The sequence below is a fragment of the Choloepus didactylus genome, chromosome 7, assembly GCF_015220235.1.
Source record: "Choloepus didactylus isolate mChoDid1 chromosome 7, mChoDid1.pri, whole genome shotgun sequence".
NCBI lineage: Eukaryota > Metazoa > Chordata > Mammalia > Pilosa > Megalonychidae > Choloepus > Choloepus didactylus.
This window is the reverse complement of record NC_051313.1, coordinates 124,008,691-124,029,803: the sequence shown is the minus strand read 5'-3', so window position 1 is coordinate 124,029,803 and position 21,113 is coordinate 124,008,691. Positions and strand designations below refer to the sequence as shown.

The 21,113-nt window shown below is 39.8% G+C and overlaps 2 non-coding genes across 2 annotated transcripts; both read left to right on the top strand.

The window, feature by feature from the left end:
- Window positions 1–2,024: 2,024 nt before the first annotated feature.
- On the top strand, window positions 2,025–2,096 carry TRNAA-UGC. Its single transcript has one exon. It is a non-coding gene; the product is annotated as a tRNA-Ala (tRNA).
- Window positions 2,097–9,552: 7,456 nt separating this feature from the next.
- On the top strand, window positions 9,553–9,624 carry TRNAA-CGC. Its single transcript has one exon. It is a non-coding gene; the product is annotated as a tRNA-Ala (tRNA).
- The last annotated feature ends 11,489 nt before the right edge of the window (window positions 9,625–21,113 follow it).

The window sequence follows — 21,113 nt, the reverse complement described above, 5'->3', positions numbered from 1 at the left end:
AATTATGGTAAGTAAAAAAAGCAAGACACAAAAGAGTAAATTCTATATTATATTATTTGCATATACCTCTACAAAATTCAAATTAATCTATCCTGACAGGAGGCAGATCACTGAATACTTGGGATAAAGATGTGGAGAGGTTTGGGAAGGAAGGATTACAAAACGGCATGAGGAAACTTTTGTGGGGGACATACATGCTCACTATATTGCTTGTGGTGTTGGTTTCATGGATGTATACATATATCAAAGATTATCAAATTGTATATTTTAAATATGTGAAATTTCTTTTATGTCAATTATACATTGATAAAGCTGTGGGGAAACCCTTTTTTAATTATAAAGAAAACAACAATGAAATACCACTTCATCCCACTAAAATTTCTAGTATTAAAGACTGCCAACAACAAATTTTGGTGAGGATGTGTGTCAACTGGAACCCTTATTTTTCAGAAATGAAAATGATACCGACACTTTGGAGAACAGCTGGCCAGCTTCTTGTAAAGTTAAACATATGTGTATTAGTCAAGGTTCTCTATGGAAACAGAACCAACAGGAGATATCTGTAAATATGAGATTTTATAAATGTCTCACACAACCGTGGGGATGCACAAGTCCAAATTCCACAGGGCAGGCGGTGAACTAGCAACTCCAGTATAGGGCAGGAAAGGTTGGCTGGCTGAAGAAGAAATGGAAGTTCTCTCTTCTCCCTTAAAAGTCTTCAATGAAGTGGATTAAATCCAACTGATAGGATTCTTTCATTGCGGAAGACACTCCTTTAGTTGACTGTAATCAGCCACAGATGCAATCAACTAACTGATGATTTAATAACCCAGCCTTCTGGTTTATTAACCAGCCACGAAATGTCCTTGCAGTAACATTTAAGCCAGTGCTTGCTTGATCAGACAACCGGGCACCATCACCCAGCCAAGGTGACACATGAACCTAACCTTCACAATATACCCACCCTATAAGCCAGTAATTCCTCCCGCAAGAAAAATAAAAACACAAGTCCACAAGAAGGCTTGTGAAAGCATGTTTATCGTAAAGCCTTGATCTCCCTGTTTGTAAAGGAGAAACAAAACAATATACCAACCAGGGATTTTTTTTATGCTGCCACAGCTTGAAAGAAATCGGGTGCTGTCCATCTTTCCCTTCAAGAAGAATCAGAAGTAGCTTTGCACATTGTCTTCTATTCATTCAGTTAAAGATATTTATTAACCATTTATTATCGATAAATAATTACTTCATTCAAAGGCAAGAATGAAGTGGTTCCTGACCTGATGGAGTTTGACAGGAGGGGTCAGAAGGTAAATACATCAAAGCCCACAAGACTGGTAACTGGGGACACCCTATTTCTTCTCTGGAGTTGCCAATTATGGACTGAGATCATTTCTCAGGATACGGAACTGAGGGAAAGAACACAACTGAAACTAAGAGACAGTGATTTTTATTTTGCACAAATTGATGTTGAGACGTTTCCTGTATTTTCCAGAGGAAAATATATTGGGCTTTATTTATAGATTGCTGGTGAGAAAGATAAGGCTGCGTATAAAAAGCGAAGGCAGAGACTAACTGCAGCTACTTGAAGACATGTGAGGACAAGAAAGCCGAGGGAAAAAAGTTAGAACGGTCTACAGGAGAAAGACACGATAGAGACGAGGAGGATATTGACAGGAGAATTCCATCCTGGAACTTTCCGTGGAAGCGGTTCCAAAACAAAACAAAGCAGAAAAATGGGCATTCCGATAGTGAGAGGATTTTGGAGAGACTGACGGGGCTGGGAAGAAACTAGGATCAGGAACTGTATCTTTTAGTCTATAATTCATTTATCCTTGAGTGTACCGCAGAAGAGGGTCTAGTTTAGATTATAGAAATAGAGTTGAATGTACTTTCCACTGACAAAAATATAGCTTTTCAAGGGACTACAGAAAAATAAATGATATATTTCCAAATATATACTGAAATGTATACTGAAATATATTCAAATATATTCTGAAAAATATATGAAAACCGCAGTTTTGCGTGGGGGTGTAGCTCAGTGGTAGAGCGCATGCTTTGCATGTATGAGGCCCCGGGTTCGGTCCCCGGCACCTCCAATCCGAAACCAAACTCTTTTTAGTCCTTGATACAGCACCTCCAACCGCAAGCCAAACTCTTTCCAGTCTTTAATACACATTATACCTATTATGCTTCAATTGGCTCTCCGACTTTTCTGTCTTTCCTTAATTTTTATTCCTACTCATTTCCTGCTCTCGAGGAAAGTAAGCATTGGTGCTGTGATAGCTGAAGAAATAAACGAGAAAGGTACGAATTTTGCTCAATATCCACCGAATGCTATCAAATTAACCAGTTTTTTACCTAGACTACCATTTTGCAATATTACTGAAGGAAAACACAAAGAAGAAACTAAAAAGAAACCCATGTACAGTTTCTTTAGCCATAATAGCTAATCCAACAAACACTACGCAGTGGAGAAAATGCAGATGCTATGGACAGAATTCCAACTGTCCCTGGAAAAACGCTTTGGACTGCAAATCTAATGCCTTGGACAAACAACTACTCATGAACCTCGATGAACCTCCTTTATCGAGTACCTGGAATAGATCTCGTGAATAGGAATAAAGGCTCTTATTTCTAGAGTAAGAAACAAAAGAAAACAGAGCCCTATCACCAACCTGTTTTAATTTTGAAGACAAAGCGTTTTTAATACCGTGTGTTGGAGAACACTTGGCTCAGATAAATTCAGTTGATGGAGAGGTTTTGGCTTCTAAGAAGTCAGCCATCTCCCAGTTTTCTTACCTTACCTTCCACTAAATCTGAAAAATATTGAGAAGCAGATGCTCAGCACCAGTTGTGTGTTCCGGAAACAGAAACGCATTTGGTTTCTTTAACAGGCACTGTCCAGTAGAAATATAAAGTGAACCTCATAAGTAATTTTAAATTTTCTGATAGACACATTTTAAAACCAAAAAAGGAAGGCATGAAATTAATTTAGTAACATTTTAGTTATTTAATCCAAAACATCTAAAATGTTATCATTGCAACATGTAATAAATACTTTAAATTTTTTGAGATATTTTACATTCTTTTTTCTTTAAGTCTTAAATCTGTTATGTATTTTACATTTATAGCCCATTTCAATTCAGATACTAAATATTTAATCAGAAATACTTGATCTGTATTTAGATTTCTTAAAACTTACAGCTAGAAAAGTAGATTCACTTCCCTAAAAGTTTTGCAATAACTAAATCAAGTAACAAAAATATGTTCCCTTAATATTTGCACCCACAAAGGCGAAGTGATTCATCTTTTCAGATGTCTTGATTTGAATTTTTTTTTTAATTTTTATTGGGATTGTTCAGATACCATACAATTATCCAAAGATCCAAAGTGTACAATCAGTTGCCCCTGGTACCCTCATACAGCTGTGCATCCATCACCACACTTAATTTTTGTTCAATTTTTAGAAACTTTTCATTACTCCAGGCCAGAAATAAAGTGAAAGATGGGGGGAGGGGGAAGAAAAGGAAACTCAAATCCTCCCGTATCCCTAACCAACCCCCCTCAATTACTGACTCGTAGTGTTGGTATAGTACATTTGTTACTGTTTATGAAAGAATGTTGAAATACTACAAACTGTAGTATATAGTTTGCAATAGGTATATATTTCTTCCCTATATGTCCCTCTATTGTTAACTTCTAGTTGTATTGTCATAACATTTGTTCTGGTTCATGGAAGAGTTTTCTAATATTTGTACAGTTAATCATGGATATTGCCCACCATAGGATTCAGTTTTATACATTCCCATCTTTTGACCTCCAACTTTCCTTCTGGTGGCATATATGACTCTGAGCTTCTCGTTTCCACCTCATTCACATGCCATTCAGCACTGTTAGTTATTCTCACATCTTGCTACCTACACCTCTGTTTATTTCCAAACATTTAAGTTTGTCCTAGTTGAACATTCTGCTCATACTAAGCAACCACTCCCCATTCTTAAGCCTCGTCCTATATCTTGGTACCTTATATTTCATGTCTATGAGTTTACATTTTATAATTAGTTCTTATCAGTGAGACCCTACAATATTTGTCCATATGTGTCTGGCTTATTTCACTCAGTATACTGCCCTTGAGGTTTTGATATCAACCCATTTTTTTTTAAGATGGTTTTGTTCACACCCCATACATTTCATCTCAAGTAAACAATTGATAGTTCTCTTTATGGTCACATATTTATGTGTTCACCACCTTCACCACTATCTATATAAGGACATCTACATTTCTTCCACAAGGCAGGAGGGAGCATCAAAGAAGGTAGAGAGGGAAAAGAAAGAGGAAAAAAATGACAGCTAGGAAGTAGCAAAAGGAAAAGTAATCTTAAATCAAAGTAGGGTAAAGAGTCAGACAACACCACCAATGTCAAGTGTCTATCATGCCTCCCCTATCCCCCTTCTTATCTGCATTTACCTTGGTTTATCACCTTTGTTACATTAAAGGAAGCATAATACAATGATTCTGTTAGTTACAGTCTCTAGTTTACATTGATTGCATCCCTCCCTCAATGCCTCCCCATTTTTAACACCTTGCAAGGTTGACATTTTCTCGTTGCCCTCGTAAAAGAACATATTCGTACATTTTATTACAATTGTTGAACACTAGATTTCACCGAGTTACACAGTCCCATTCTTTATCTTTCCTCCTTTCTTCTGGTGTCTCACATGCTCCCAACCTTCCTCTCTCAACCATATTCATAGTTATCTTTGTTCAGTGTACTTACATTGCTGTGCTACCATCTCCCAAAATTGTATTCTGAACCACACACTCCCGTCTTCTCCTATCATTCTGCATTGCTCCCTTTAGTAATTCCTGTAGGGCAGGTGTCTTGTTCACAAAGTCTCTCATTGTCTGTTTGTCAGAAAATATTTTGAGCTCTCCCTCATATTTGAAAGACAGCTTTGCTGGATATAGGATTCTTGGTTGGAGGTTTTTCTCTTTCAGTGTCTTAAATATATCACACCACTTCATCCTTGCCTCCATGGTTTCTGCTGAGAGATCTGCACATAGTCTTATTAAGCTTCCTTTGTATGTGATGAACTGCTTTTGTCTTGCTTCTTTCAGGATTCTCTTTTTGTCTTTGACATTTGATAATCTGATTATTAAGTGTCTTGGCATAGGCCTATTCAGATCTATTCTGTTTGGAGTACGCTGCGCTTCTTGGATCTGTAATTTTATGTCTTTTATAAGAGATGGGAAATTTTCATTGATTAGTTCCTCTATTATTGCTTCTGCCCCTTTTCCCTTCTCCTCTCCTTCTGGGACACCAATGATACGTAGATTCTTGTATTTTGTTTCATCTTTAAGTTCCCAGAGATGTTGCTCATATTTTTTCATTCTTTTCTCCATCTGCTCCTTTGCGTGTAGGCTTTCAGGTGTTTTGTTCTCCAGTTCTTGAGTGTTTTCTTCTGCCTCTTGATGTCTGCTGTTGTATGTTTCCATTGTATCTTTCATCTCTTGTGTTGTGCCTTTCATTTCCATAGATTCTACTAGTTGTTTTTTTGAACTTTCAATTTCTGCCATATATATGCTCAGTGTTTTCTTTATAGCCTCTATCTCTTTTGTGAAATATTCTCTAAAGTTTCTGAATTGATTTAGCATTAGTTGTTTAAATTCCCGTATCTCAGTTGAAGTGTATGTTTGTTCCTTTGACTGGGTCATAGCTGTGTTTTTGTTAGTGTAGGTTGTAGTTTTCTGTTGTCTAGGCATCGGACCTCCTAGGCCACCCCAATCAGGTTTTCCCAGATGAGAACAGGTTCAGGTCACTGGAGGAAATATTCAGTATCCAGTTCCCCTGATGGTTTTTCTTAGAGGATTAATAACAACTATGCTTTTCTGTTTGGCAGGTGCAGTCTGTCACTGCCTGTGTAAGGGGGTGTGGCCTGTGGCTCCCCTCCCTCAGGCTTTGGGGTCTGGTTCCGGAAAGGCGGGCGGTAAAGCTGGGCCCCTCGCTTTCCTTTGGGAAGCTATGCCCCCTCCAAAGAGGTCACTGCCTATCAGGAAGTTCTTCGTTTCTTTGACTCTGCTGATCAAAGTATTTTGATTTTAAAATAGCTGAGTCTGTCTTTACTGCAAAGCGCTGGGGGCTGAAAGCGGCTGCAGTTTTCTCCACAGAAAGCAAAAGGGACAGAAAAGCTCCCAGGTTCACCCGTCAGCCTCTGAGCTTCTCGTCCTGAGACAGATATGTCCCTCGACTCTCCGAAGGTCAGTTATCCCCAAAAGTCTCTGTCTGCTCGTTGAGGATTCACTGTCTGTATTTAGCAGTTAACATTAAAATCCCAGTTGGAGCTGGGCGCGGTGCACTAGCTTGTTCGGAGAGTGCTGCTCTCTAGCACCGCACGGCTTCTGTGAGGGAGGGGCTCTCGGCTCTCGGCTCTCAGCGCGGGTCCGCAGTTTTACTTACAGATTTTATGCTGTGATCTCGGGCATTCCTCCCAATTCAGGTTGGTGGATGGTTAAGTGGGCAATCACGTTTGTCTCCCTGCAGTTATTCCTGGTTATTTACTAGTTTTTTGGTCATTTATGAATTGTTCTCGGGGGAACTAACAGTTTTCCACTTCTCTCTATGCCGCCATGTTTTCTCAGTTTTCTTGATTTGAATTTGAAGCACATACATATTACTTTCAAAATTATTTCTGTTCAAGTAAAGTAAATTCATCAACTCTTGTGTCAATTCTATTATCAGATTGAAAAAGGTGTTGCATTTGAATGAAACTCAAAACTGCCTGATAAAACAATTTTAAATTTAACCGTATGAACAAAGTATCTATGCTGGTTTGTATATAAATATATTATGTTCCCAAGAAAAAGCCATACTCTTTGACGCAATCTTGTGGGGGCAGATACATTAGTGTTGATTAGGTTGTAATCTTTTGATTGTTTCCATGGAGATGTGAGCCAATCAACTGTGAGCAAAATGTCTGATTGGATAATTTCCATGAATATGTGGCCCCTACCCATTCAGGGTGGGTCTTGATTTAATTACTGGAGTCCTATAAAATAGCTCACAAACAGAAGGACCTTAGAACTTCTGCAGCCAAGAGAGACACTTTGCAGAATGCACAGGAGCTGAGAGTGGAGCTGGAACACAACCTGGTATCTGCAGCAGATGCCAGCCACATGCCTTCCCAGCTAACAGAGTTTTTCCAGCTGCCAATGGCCTTTCTTTGGTCAAGGTACCCCATTGTTGATGCCTTCATTTGGACATTTTCATGGTATTCAAACTGTAATTTTGTACCCAAATAAACCTCCTTTGTAAAAGCCAATCCATTTCTGGTATTTTGCATAATGGCAACATTAGCAAACCAGAGCTGTTTTCTTCAAATAGGTCTTGCAATTTTTCTGGCCAGTCTACATGATATTGTCAATTACAACTGAAATATTTTCTTTGGATGGATTATATGGTGTGTGAATATATCTCAATAAAATTGCATTTAAAATCTGCATATTGCTTAGGTTATAAAAATCTGTAAATTTCTTATTGATATATATTATGAAAAATTTCATACTTAACATAAATTCTCATATCTGTTTAGCTAGCTCACTAATAAGCTTTTCTTTGCCTTGGATCTTCTAATTTATCTTGTTCAAATGAATTGTGACATCTGTGAGAAAATGTAAGTTACACTGCCATTTTTCTTTGGCTATTGATCATTTGATAAACACTGCTTTTGTTTCAAGGAAATGTTGAATTAAAGTTAGTAGTAAATCTTTGTAAAACTTTTACATGATTCAAAAAAAAGGGAAGAGTGTTTCATAGTCTTGTATTCTCTGGCAAAGAATATAAGATCATCAAATTCATTCTCTTATATTCCTTTCACTAGATCCAAGTACTGGCAATGATTCACAGCATTTGCTCACATATACTGAATGAGTTTAACAACTGTATCTATAACAATATTTATAGAGTTTGCCTCAGAAAACTGAATACAACTCTTTTCAATAGTCATACAGGAAAACACAGCAATAAGGGAAACAGCCTCTTTATCTAAAATTCCAGTAAATCTGGAATGTTTGATTTAACATACCTGAAGCACCATCTATTGTGACATAGACTGTATTTTTTCAGATCCTCTTTGATAGATATAAAACAATTAAAATATGCTATGAATTCAGATTTTTTAGGCCATGAGCTTTTCCCTTCTTTTTCTTTTCCCTTTTCCATTAATGGAGTCTCCTGATCCAAATCTTCAGCATCCACTAACCGTGGTCCAGGGTTCCTAGAACAGTGCCTGTCTGGTAAGAATGTTTGTCGTTCTTCTTTTAACACGAGTTTTTTTTTTTTTTTAATTATTATTCATTTTATTGAGATATATTCACATACCACGCAGTCATACAAAACAAATTGTACATTTGATTGTTCACAGTACCATTACATAGTTGTACATTCATTACCAAAATCAATCCCTGACACCCTCATTACCACACACACAAAAATAACCAGAATAATAATTAAAGTGAAAAGGAGCAACTAAAGTAAAAAAGAACACTGGGCGCCCTTGTCTGTCTGTTTGTTTGTTTCCTTCCCCCACCTTTCCACTCATCCATCCACAAACTAGACAAACGGGAGTGTGATCCCTATGGCCCCCCCAATCCCACTGTCCCCCCTCATAAGCCACATTTTTATACAATTGTCTTCAAGATTCATGGGTTCTGGGTTGTAGTTTGATAGTTTCAGTTATCCACCACCAGCTACCCCAATTCATTAGAACCTAAAAAGGGTTGTCTAAATTGTGCGTAAGAGTGCCCACCAGAGCGACCTCTCGGCTCCTTTTGGAATCTCTCTGCCACTGAAGCTTATTTCATTTCCTTTCACATCCCCCTTTTGGTCAAGAAGATGTTCTCCGTCCCACGATGCCGGGTCTACATTCCTCCCCGGGAGTCATATTCCACGTTGCCAGGGAGATTCACTCCCCTGGGTGTCTGATCCCACTTAGGGGGGAGGGCAGTTAACACGAGGTTTTGTGAATTCAGATCTAAATTTCCAGACCAACATTAAAGTTACTCATCTTGCCATATGTCATATGTCATTTTCAAGTATTGTTAAATGGTTCTTTTCCATCTTTTCTCCCCACATTGACCTGAATTGCCTGAGGCAGCACACTAGCTACTCTTTTTGTATTTTTGCAATACTTTTTGTGTCTCTCTGGCAGTTTTGTAGGCAGAGGGAAAGAAATTGAAAGAAAACGAATTGGGGACAGAAGAGCATATTCCAACATGGGACTCTCCCTGGTGGTAGAATGGAACTGGCATTCTTAGTTGCTAATGAGTGGACTTGGGAGCAAGATAGCAAGAGTGGCAAAGTAGTAGGATCACAGACTGTAGCCTTCGAAGTAACATCCAGTTACTCTTCTAACGAAACCGCCAGAGAATAACCAGTTTACTATACTCAAATAACGTAATTTAACCAGTGTATTTACCCAAGTTTCCGAAAATAAAAGCAACAAAACCGCGGAGAATGTTTGGTAAGAATCCCTCCAAAGAGCGACGTTGTCGGAGGGGGTGTAGCTCAGTGGTAGAGCGCGTGCTTCGCATGTACGAGGTCCCGGGTTCAAACCCCGGCTCCTCCAATCGCTCTTCTTCCTCCCCCCACAACAACCTGAAAATGGAATAACCTTCCCCTTCTTTTAATACACCTTGTTACCATTTCCTTGCTCACACTAACACACTTGAAAAAAAAAAGGCCACTGAATATCATTTCCATTCCATGTTCCATATTACCGCTCAGGGCACAGGCATGGACAGAAGGAAGAGGTGGCGAAAAAAACAAAGCAACCACACCCATCGAGATCTACTTCACCCATTCACTCTGAGTTCACTAAAGAGCAGGATAGGAAAAGAAGAACGGAAGTGGGGTAGGGATGGGAGAGCAGCTCCGCGAAACAATTGTCCTGCATTTCCCTAGTTTTATGAGCATTGGGTTATCCAAGGTGCAGGGGCAGAAAAGCTTCCTACTGGTTTTCTTAGACCTCTCTTCTACGGATTCCCCCTTTCCCTCACAGCCTCCGCCGCCCCCAAAAGTTGGATCCAAGCAGCAAAATTAGGTTCCAAGTTTTTCTAGACGAGTGCGTGGACATTGGACAAGCAAGCGGTGGCACTTAGACAAGCCTTTGCCACAAGAATGTTTAGAACCAGCTCTCACTTTCGCTGAAGTAGCTTCAATGAGGAGCCTTCCACCAAGAGGTTTTCAAGATTCCATCCCGGATTTCCGGAGCACAGTTATTTTTGGTTCATATTAAATAGGCTTTCCCAAGAAGTTTCCACACAATATTTGATAGAAGACAAACACCAACTCCTTATTCTCACTCAAATACAAAACCCCTAACTGAAGTAAAATCGGAGCACCGGCGGATAGCGGATTTAAATTTCTTGTCTTCTACATTTCCTTGCTGAACTTCAGTGTTTTGTTTTTTAAATCTTTAAATGAATTCATAACATCTCACTTCCCAGAGTAAGATGGGGGAAAAAGATGTTTGGGTATGGAATAAAAGTAGCTATATAAATTGCTCGTATTTCCATAAAGAAACAATTGTTAAAGGGTCAGCAAAAAACTATAGTTTACCATTGTTCTTCGCTGTGCTTTCTATACTAGTCGTGTGATGGGTGGGTGTACGCAAAACAGTTCCATTATTTCTTAAAACCTGTGCACGATACCTTTTATATTAGAAAAACGGTTTTAAAATTGTAAAGCCGAAATTTAAAAGATGACTTCGTTTTCTGTCCCCAGATCTCCCGCTTAGGAACTTCAGCGCGTTTTAAACCGGCACTCTTGCTGAGCTATCTCCATATAGATTGTTATGCTGATGTCTAAATTGTTTCAAGGCGAAAACTGAGTTGATAAACTTTCCTTCTGTTGACTCTCATCCCCTTAACTCCTGGCTGGGGCTCCGAGTCGCCCAACAGTGAAAAACAGCTTGAGCGGCCTTCGGTTCTGCCCATCTTTTTCTCTTGCTCTAGGTAGCCTCACTATATTTGGTGTGGAGCCCCGATTCTGCCCGAGGGAAACTCCCAGGCAGCTGGCAAAAGTCGGGAGAGAATTTTTGCCATAAGGCAACAGAACTCTGGCCACTGCTGCTGTCGAGAGAATCCACGTTATGGATGTCTTCTCACGGGGAAAGGGAATAACTAAACCCTAGGACCTCCAAGCTTCAGACACTGATATGGATGACAGGCGTTAACTCAGGTGGCTTCTGCCTGGAACTCTGAATTTGCTCCTCTTTCTCCTAACAGTCTCCGCGGTATCACAGATTTCCCACGCCATCACACAAGGCTCCCTGTACCTCCACTACTTCTGGCTCAGAGCCACAGAGGAAACTGCTAGGCGGAGGGTACAAAAGAGCGGAACTCGACAAGTTGGCTCGGGAAATTTCGATGCAGATAGAAAGAGAAAACCGGTCCTAAATGAAAAATAAGTATACGAAGTCACGAGCAGTCACTGCTCTAGTAATACCTGGAACCCAGCATCATGGTTGGGAAATCCGACAGTGGCTTTGCCTTGGAACTCCCCAGATATATGTTTAGTTCCTTGATGAAGGGCATCCGCTTCGTCAAGGTTGGAAGCAGTGATCCCAGTCAATTCTGGTGGATTCCAGCTTGTGCCTTCCTGTCCCTGCTGCCTCTGCTGCAGACTTCAAGCTCCAACAACAGACACAAAGACAACGGCTTACAAGAATGCTAAAGTAGCACCCACAATTGTATATTGTCAAATTCCCATAATAAAACAATCGTCAATTAAGAAATGTAAAGCGTTAGTCCCATAGGAAGACGAAGCTCTTTTTGCACAAGGCAGTCGTGGCTCTGAGAGCGCCTTAACGCTCCTATTTGTGGAAATTATTTTCTCAACAGTGGATTTTGGAAGGCTCAGTTTCGTGAGAAGCGTCTTTCCCTTGGACAGCATCCTAGAAATTCTTCACCGAGAAAGAACTGAGATCACAGGTCTCCATGACTAGTGGTTAGACCGACCTTTTGCTGGCCAAGATTATGTGGGAGGGAAAGGAAGCTTAGGGACCAGAGGGAAATGGAAAACGAGAAGGAAATTTTTCTCTTTAGCCTGCAGTCTGTCCATGGACACAGGCACAGTTGAGAGCGGGGGTGGGGGGGTGGGGAGGGAGTGGGGAGTGTATCTAAAAGTAATTGTGCAAGGGCCTTTTTTTTCCCCCTTCTCTTTCCATCTGCCTTTTATTTCTTCCCTGCCTAATAATAATGAGAAATGGCAGCAAAGAACGGGCCTTCTGTTGTGTGATGTCATGCTTGTTGCTTCACTTTCACTGAGTGAGCAGCTTTTTTATCCCAGTTTGTTCCTGACTTTATTGTGCTGAAGATGTCAGGTTAAGAGGACTGTGGAGTGTCAAAGGCTATAGTAGAAATTAGTAAATACCATTCAGTTCACCTTTGCTGTGAGGAGGAAAAGGGCAAGTAAAGGTATTCACAAAGAAGAACGGGAAAAGACTGAAACAAATTTATAAACATTCAGCTGTGAGAGAGCGAGGTAAATACTAGAAGCTTGGAGCATCGAACCCAGGACCTCGTGCATGCTAAGCACGCGCTCTACCACTGAGCTACACCCCCTTATTCGACTGGTTTTTTTGATAGCATCTGATATTACGGATCTCCAAGTCCATTACATTCAATTCCTCTATTTCTGAAGCCCCTTGACGGGATCCTGTCTCGCCCTATAGCAGGAGGAGAACTGCATTCTGCACCGCAAGATTTTTCAATCTTCCCATAGTCATAGGCGCCTTCGAGGACTGTTTTTAGCCAAGGGCCTGTGAAAGTGCCAGGATTGAACATTGTTATGTCTTAAGATTCTCCCTTCTTAAAAAGTCCTTCTTTTCTGCCTACCAAGATGCCAAAAAGACGCAAAAAGTACTGCAGGGGAATACAAAGACGAGTCTCAAGAGTAATGTCGAGGGAAGATAGATCCAGGTGGGGAGATAAGACAAGAAATTAATTATTAGACCATAGTTTTCCAAATATAAAGCGACAAATGAATGTCTCGGGCAGTCTTGCACGTTCTTGCAAACCACTGCGGCTGGGTTTGGAAACGTGGCAGCGGCTTTGTCTCTGCGACGTTGTAGTTCAGGCGTTGTAGGCAAGACACAAGGGGCGGATGACAAAGGAGAGAGGGGAAAGGCGGATGCTTCTGTCGTTACAGCGTCTCTTGCAGACCAAATTATTTCCGCAATGAGGAAAGCACAAGGGAAGCTGGGCACAACCTGCGAAACAAATTCACTCTTTGTAAGCCCTCCCTACGGCTGGATAAGTCCACAAATGCCATCAGTCCTGAGACGCATAAAGTGGACACTTGCCACCTTTAGACTAAATTTGGTGCGGCTGTTAATACAGATACGAATTTTAGAGAAAATCCTAAATCTTCCTGATGGGGAAGACGGGTGCCCGAAATCTAGAGATAATGTTACTACTACACTAGAAAGACTAGTGTCTGGGAACTGGAATGAGCGGAGGAATGGAAGCGAGAGTGGGAGAGGAGCGAGTGGCCCGGCTCCCGAAGAGAAGGTTGAAGCTAAGCGGGGAAGAAAAGAAGCAGCAAAAGAGAGAAGAAGATGAGAGGAGCAGGGCTTGGGGACAGGTCAGTAAGGATGGATCTCACTCCTTTTCTCACATTCAATTACTCTGATGAGCTTCCTTCTTTCTGGGCCAGCTAAGGGACAAGTTGTTCTAGAAAAATCAAGTTCTCCCTAGTTCTAAGGGGACTTCATGGGATTCCTGTGAACATGGAGAAGATTCCCAGTTGGATGGAAGGAGTGAGAAGTGAAGGTCTCAAAGGCAGGTGTCATACACAAAGATGTGCAGTCACTTGTGCAGAGACATGATGATGGGCAGGAATTAACTTGGTTCTGGATCTTATTGTAAAACACAGTTAGAATAGTTTGGGGTTAATTATTATGTCATTGGTTGCATTGGCTTGTTTAGTTAAATTGAACCTAAGCTTTGGAATCATCAAAATTCTATATAGACTTTACCTCTGTTTCTTTTGGGGAGAGATTCCATTTCTGCTTGGAGTACTCACCTGCATAAGCAAGAAATAAACAAACAAAACAGCTTCGTTTTTCAGATGTGAATGAATTTTCATTTTCCTCAACAATTTTTACCTCCCTCTAAGATTTCTTAAAGGACTCCTGTCATTTTGCTGACAGGCACCAAAGATTCTTAATGTGATCAGGTTACTTTCCCTGGGCACTTTGTGTTCAAATTCTGGCTGTGCCAATTTGGATGTATTATGTCCCCCCAAATGCCATTATCTTTGATGCAATCTTGTGGGGGCATATGTATTGGTGTTGATTAGGTTGGAACCTTGTGATTGATTGTTTCCATGGAGATGTGACCCACCCAACTGTAGACACCTTTGATTAGGGTGTGACCTCTTCATTGAATGTTTCCATGGAGGTGTGGCTCCACCCATTCAGTGTGGATCATTATTGGATCACTGGAGTGCTTTAAAAAGAGCCACACAGGCCCAGACACTGCTGCAGCCTAGAGAGAAACATCATGGGAGAAAGCCGTTTTGAAACCACAACTCCAGAGCAGACACCAGCCACGTGCCTTCCCAGCTAACAGAGGTTTTCCGGACGCCATTGGCCATCCTCCAGTGAAGTTACCCGATTGTTGATGCCTTACCTTGTACACTTTATGGCCTTAAGACTGTAACTGTATAACCAAAAAAAAAAAAAAAAACCCTTTTATAAAAGCCAATCCTTTTCTGGTGTTTTGCATTACGGCAGCATTAGCAAACCTGAACACTGGCCATCCTTCAAAACTGTCAGTGTAAATGAGTGTCCTAACCATGTGAGTTTTGAGCTGTTACCATCGAGCTCCTCTTACTGAAATTAGCTAAACTTATTTTTTCTTACTTAGGATTTGGATTTTTGACCTTCGGGACATTGTGGAAATTTCTGAACAATGTTTGACTCCTGAGTTTTGAGAGCCAAAATATTTTTGAAAGAAACTTCTTTTTCTTGGTGAAATACTGTCTTTGACCTCTCTGTCTTTTTCTCCTTCTCCTTGTCCTTCTTCTTCAACAAAGCTCTAGAATTGTTTATATTTTCTGTTTACTATTTGGTTGGAGTCTGTGTTGAGTGTTCAAAGTAAATCTTCATAGAAATCAGAGAGTGACATAGGCCTCATAAGTCACCATCTTGTTGAACTTGGGCACTAATGGGTACAAAAGCCCTGTTAGAAACGCATTCACTCTCTGGAGCAAAATCTTGGGTGTCTAAAATAGAGATCACTTTATTCTATAAACAGACTTTATTTTTTGAACAGTTTTAGATTCACAGAAAATAAAAGAAGGTATTACAGAGAGTTCCCCTACACCTTGGGCTCAGTTTCCCCTATCTTACTTTAGAATGTAATGTTTGTTATAATTAACATACAAATATCGATGTATTTTTCTAACTAAAGTCCATAGTTTATTCAGGTTTCTTTAGTGTTTACCTGTATCTATTTTCCGTCCAGAATACCACATAACATTTAGTTGTTATGGCTCTGTAGGATCCTCTTGGCTGTGACAGTTTCTCAGGCTTTCCTTGTTTTTGATGCCCATGTCAGTTTAGAGAAATACTGGTCAGGTGTTTTGCAGGCTGCACCTTGGTCAGAATTTGTCTGATATTTTTGTCATGACTAGACTGGGATTATGAGTTTTTGGGAGGTAGACCATAGAGGTAAAGTGCCGTTTTGATCATATCACATCAAGGATATATAGTCATCATGTCTTATCCCTGTTGATTTTGAGAGATCACTATTTTAATGGAGAAACCCATTTCTTTTGTTTTCATACTCTGGAGCTAATGGCTTCAAAGCTCTCGGTCATACAGCCTTGATTGAACAGTTGAGGATAAGAGATTTCACTTCAAACATAACTGGAAATAGGCTATATGACTCTCCCTTATTCTGTTAAGATGTGTTTTACTACAAACAAGCTGTAGCCTCTTCGTAGCAGAATTCCTGCCTCCTCTCTGTATCTTCACTATAATCCTAACTGTTGTCCTCATCTCCCTAAATAGCATATGTGTACCAAGAAAAGTTGTAATTAAAACTGAAGAAATGAGGAAGTGAGGCATCAGATATCTTTTGTGTTTGTATGTGTGGGTGTACGTGTGAGTGAAATTGAAGGGATTACTGTCATTTCCCCTCCTAGAAGAGAAAAGTTAAACTTTTACAGTGGTCTTAGCACATTTTGTATCTTTCTTTAGAAAGCTTCTTCTCTCATTCTGTTTTTCCTCACTACTCTCTTTCTCTCAGGAAATAAAGAGATTAATTGCTCAACTTCATCATTTTGAGCACTATCTAGTGATATGTAGCTCAGATAGACAAATCTAATATGAAAGGGGAAAATAACCAACACTCTACTGAGTTCTCTATATCACCACATAATTTTTAAAAATATCATTAGTGTGTGAATGTGAAATATTTTCTGAACAAACGGATTTCAAGAAATTACTGATCTTTAGGGAAAATTGATAAATTAGATGATCAAGTATATATTTCATTTAATAGGATTCTTTTACTGATTTGGCCTATGGAGACTGATAAGCACTCACTGTGGAGCAAGTTGCTGCACGGTACATTGTGGGAACACAGGCTCAGTCACAATAGGCACCTTCAGCAAATGACTGCTTCATTACTTCCACAGAAGAAACGTTCCAAAAGAGTAGTGGAAGAACTACCATCATGGCCGGTTTCCCAAGAAGGACAAGTGATTGGGTCAGCATGGGTGTATGGCAGTTCTGCCCTCCCCATTTTGGGCCAGAGAGGAGAGACAACTGTGCTGCTAAGGGTAGGATATTTACGTGACCCAAGGAAGGGGCTCTGCCACGGAGATTTTCCAGCCTGAGAAACATTTGGGGCTGCTCGTTTCCATTTTTGGGTTTAAGGCATGTTCAGGCCTTTCTTTAAACCTAACACCCAATGGAATCATACTGAAACATTTGCACATAATAGAAAAGGGGTGGGGGTGGGTAAGCAAGAGCTGGGTGATGGCCACTGAGTGTGTGTCTGTGACTTCCCCAGCACTTAAATAAAAAAAATTCAAGAGTTTCCAGAAGGAAAAAACAAAGTTGAAATTTTAAGGGTTTAAATGTGCTGCTTCTGCTAAAGAAGTTCTCTCAGAAAAGCTGCCACTTAAAAAATATGCAACTTTTGCTGTGGCTGATAGCAAGATAGGAAGCAAAAAAAGGATGGATAATAGAGACAAAGTAATGCTTTAGAAAGTTCATAGTTTTAAACATTCTTTTAATACTAGAGTTTTATTAAAAAAAATGTTGACTCCTAATTTAAACTTTCTAAATTTGTTATTAAAGTTTCATGGGTCAGATATATAAGAATTTACTCCATAAAATATTTAAGGTCCTCAAACTGTAACATTAAATTAAAATTAAGCATTGTTTCTTGTAAACTCCAGATAATTACTGTACTTCATTTTGACATAATCATTTCACTGCTGCTGTCTAGATGAAATTTTTTAAATATTATCTCCTCGCTGTCTTTTAACAGTAAGAGTAATAACATTTCTTTGTAATATAAAAACTTAAATAGGACCTCCAGTATCTATAATTGCCTGAAAGATCTTGAAAATATACTAAATTATACCAAATACTCTTGTCAGGAAGATTTAACAAGAAACAGAAATTTATAAAAATAGACATCTATACATGAAGATATTTTAAAAGCTTTTAATAGAAAACACCTATAAATAATAAGAGGAAAACCAAATGTTCAGGAATATTGACCCTGAAATATATTGCTTTTAACAAAAAGAAAATTATCCTGTCATTTGTGAAAAATAGCACTTCCTTATCTTGAAGTTAGCTTCTTAAGAGGTTATTTGGGTTTGACTGTGGTTTCTTCATTCATTTTTGACAAAAATCCCTCATCAGTAAAACAGAACTCCTAAAATTTCTAATTATTACTTCCAGATGAACGTAATTTAGTATTTTTACTCTGATTATCTTTAAGAATAAGACTTTATTTTTTTACTTTATACACCTATTTCTGATGTTCATATTTTGCCATAATAAAGTGATTTTATGACAATTCTTTTGATATTGCCCTTTCCAGATCTAGATCCAAATTTCTAAATTATAAACACATTTTATGTTCTTTTTATTAAAATTGTCTGTGGTTTCTAAAGCAATTGCTGTACCCCAGGAAAGATTTTCCAACCTTTTATAGCAAGAGGGATACTTTAATTAAGTGGCTGTTTTTACTGTGGTCCACATCTGTAATTAGCTCAAAAACAATTGTGATGCATCCTTCTACAAATTCTATAATTCAAAAAAGAAAAACTTTACCTACCTAAGATAATATGCATATAATTATATGTATATAATTACTTTTACATATAACAGGTAAAATTTTATTAATTTAAATGTGTTTCAGCAACAGTGTACCAATTTCACATTAGAGTGCAAAGGTTCTTGAACCAAAAATGATAGAAAGAATCTAGATTAGTGGCTTCAAAATTAGTGAAATATACCTCAGTGTACCTTGCCAACTTTTAGATTTCCGAAAACCGTCGAAAAGTGGCACTGATATTTCATGAAAAATTTATAGGGCAAGATGATCTTCAGGGATTTACTTGAGTGTTGAGCTCAGGTTTTCCACATAGAAGGTATCACCTGCACCTCATGTGTGTACCTTATTTTGTAGTCCAACCCCTCTTACATATTTTTTTCATTCTCTTCTCAGATTTTCCTTCTCATATGACAAATAAGCCATCACCCAATGTGTTGCCTTTTCCTGTCCTATGGCAGAGACCTCAGCACCACCCAGCAAGGATATTTTTGCAAAAGGAAGATAAGATGGAAGAGGAAAAACCAAAACAAAAACATTTAAACAGAAATCTTCACCAGGAGAAGGAGGTCTGCCAGAATAATAAGGGGAAATTCACCTTGCGTTCTATTTTTCAATAACATTGAAGAACAGAACAGGAAAACAAAAAGAGAAAGAAGAGAAAAAATAAAGGATCATGTGCAATTTCATTGAATCCCTTAATTTTTTAGTCATAGAACAGAGAGTAGACTGAGGAGAAGAAATGAGCTGAAATACAGCTAAAAAAAAAAAAAAAAAAATACAACCACAAGACCTCTGACAAGGATCAGCTTAACATTCCCAACCCCTAGATACCTCTGGTAAAACACCTGCCAGAAGAGGCACCCAAGAGAAATGCGGACAGTAAAGTAAACACAAAAATTGATTGTACAAGTATTTCCAAAAAGAAATTCTGGAAGTGTAAACAAGAAGCAAATAAGCAATTGCAACAAATATAAATATCATACTGTGTCCTTAGCCCTGCTTTCTACACATAGTGTTGCATTGGGTGAAAGAAACAAAATCAATTCCTTTTCCTTTCCAAAGTCTTTGAATACTACCTTTTGAATCTGAATGGACAGGGGAGTAGAAAAAAACTGTGAAATATTAGTAGACAGAGAAAAACTGCAGATATTCAGGGAGACAGACAGTGACGCTTTTCTAAGACAAAAGCAAGCCCCACTGAGACTAGCTTCCGCCTGTTTAACAAACTAGCATCTTAAGCAACTAAGTCGCAGAGCCCTTCATACCGCGGATTTTTAGTTTCACTGTATCAGGAAATGGTTTTGCCAAGCTATTGCCCAAATTCCTCCAGAGCACAACTTGACACAAGGACTGCCCATTCATTCCTTTATGCAAAAGTACGTCGCTCCCCTCCTAGAGTCTCATTCCCTTGGTTTCGACTGCAGACGCGTCACTCAGACAGGGGACAACGCCTTGGACGGTGCGGTCTATTACTCCAGACAATGATTTCACCAGACGTCTTTCTCCTCTTGCTCTTACAACCAAGCATGGAGCTTGGAGCCTCAGTTCTACCTCAAGGAAACCCATGCAAGACTAAAGGGGCGCTTCCGCTCAGACTCCTCTTATAGCACTGAGACAGTCCATGATGATCTGTGAGGAAATCAATATTCTGACCATTTTCCAACCGGAAGAAAGTAGCGAAAGTTAAGGACCTCGAACCTCGCGGCAAAGCCGCAATTGCCTCATTCGCAGGCGACGCGCGGGGTGCGGTGACCCGGGACCCATCGGCTTCAAAGCCGACATCCGCTTGTTAGTGGCTCCTTCTTTGGAGGAGGCCCTGCGATACCCTGTTTCTCACGTGGTTGTACAGGGGTCTTTGTGCTCTCACTGCTCCGGGCTGTCGCCGCCGCTGCGGAAAATGCTGGGCCGAAGTTCAAAGGGAAGAACCTGAAGAGTTGCCTCGGGGAATAGGGATCCAGATGGAGAAAGAAGAAAGAACGCTCTGAGCCTGTGGTCTGAAGACCAAAGACGAGGACCCTCCCATCGATTTTTCCGCCTCTTTCAAGCCCGAGATGAAGAAAATAAGAGGGGAAAGTTCTCTGGACTGTGGTAGGACCTGCAGAGCAAATGAGCTTTGTGTAAAATGTTTCCTTACCTGGACAGATCTTCTGTCATGTCTCTCAACCAGAGTGTTTATTTTTTTCAAAGGGATTCTTAATCATTTTATAATCTCTCCTACTTTTAGGTTTCATTCCGGTACTTTCTTGCCTCTGTGAGGTCTTTATCTTTCTAAAGAATGGAAAGAATATGAACTCTCTAGTTCCTTCCCGGCAAATATCAACTCTTCCCTGCTAATCAAGCCCGGACTGGGTCTCAGCTGGTGCAGGGAAAATCGCACCAGCTGAGTGATAAACACCAACGACCTTCCAACACAGATATCGACGGGTCATAAATGCTGTAGGCCCAATGTCGATGGTTGGCAAACCTGATACTAGTTTGAGAACTTTATAAAATGTGGATTTCTAGGGCCATGGCCCAACCCTGATTGCATTGAAAATAAGATGGGAGCAAGAATCTGTATAATTTTACATCGACCCCAGGTGAATCTAATCATCAGCTAGCGTTGGGAACCACTGGCCTAGACATTTGAACGAGTGAAATTTGGGAACCTGGGAAAACACACAGGGAGAGATGGACGCGAAGGAAACCGCAGGGGATGGGTGGGTAGGAGAGGGCAGAGTGACATAGAGTGATAAAAAGAAAGGCA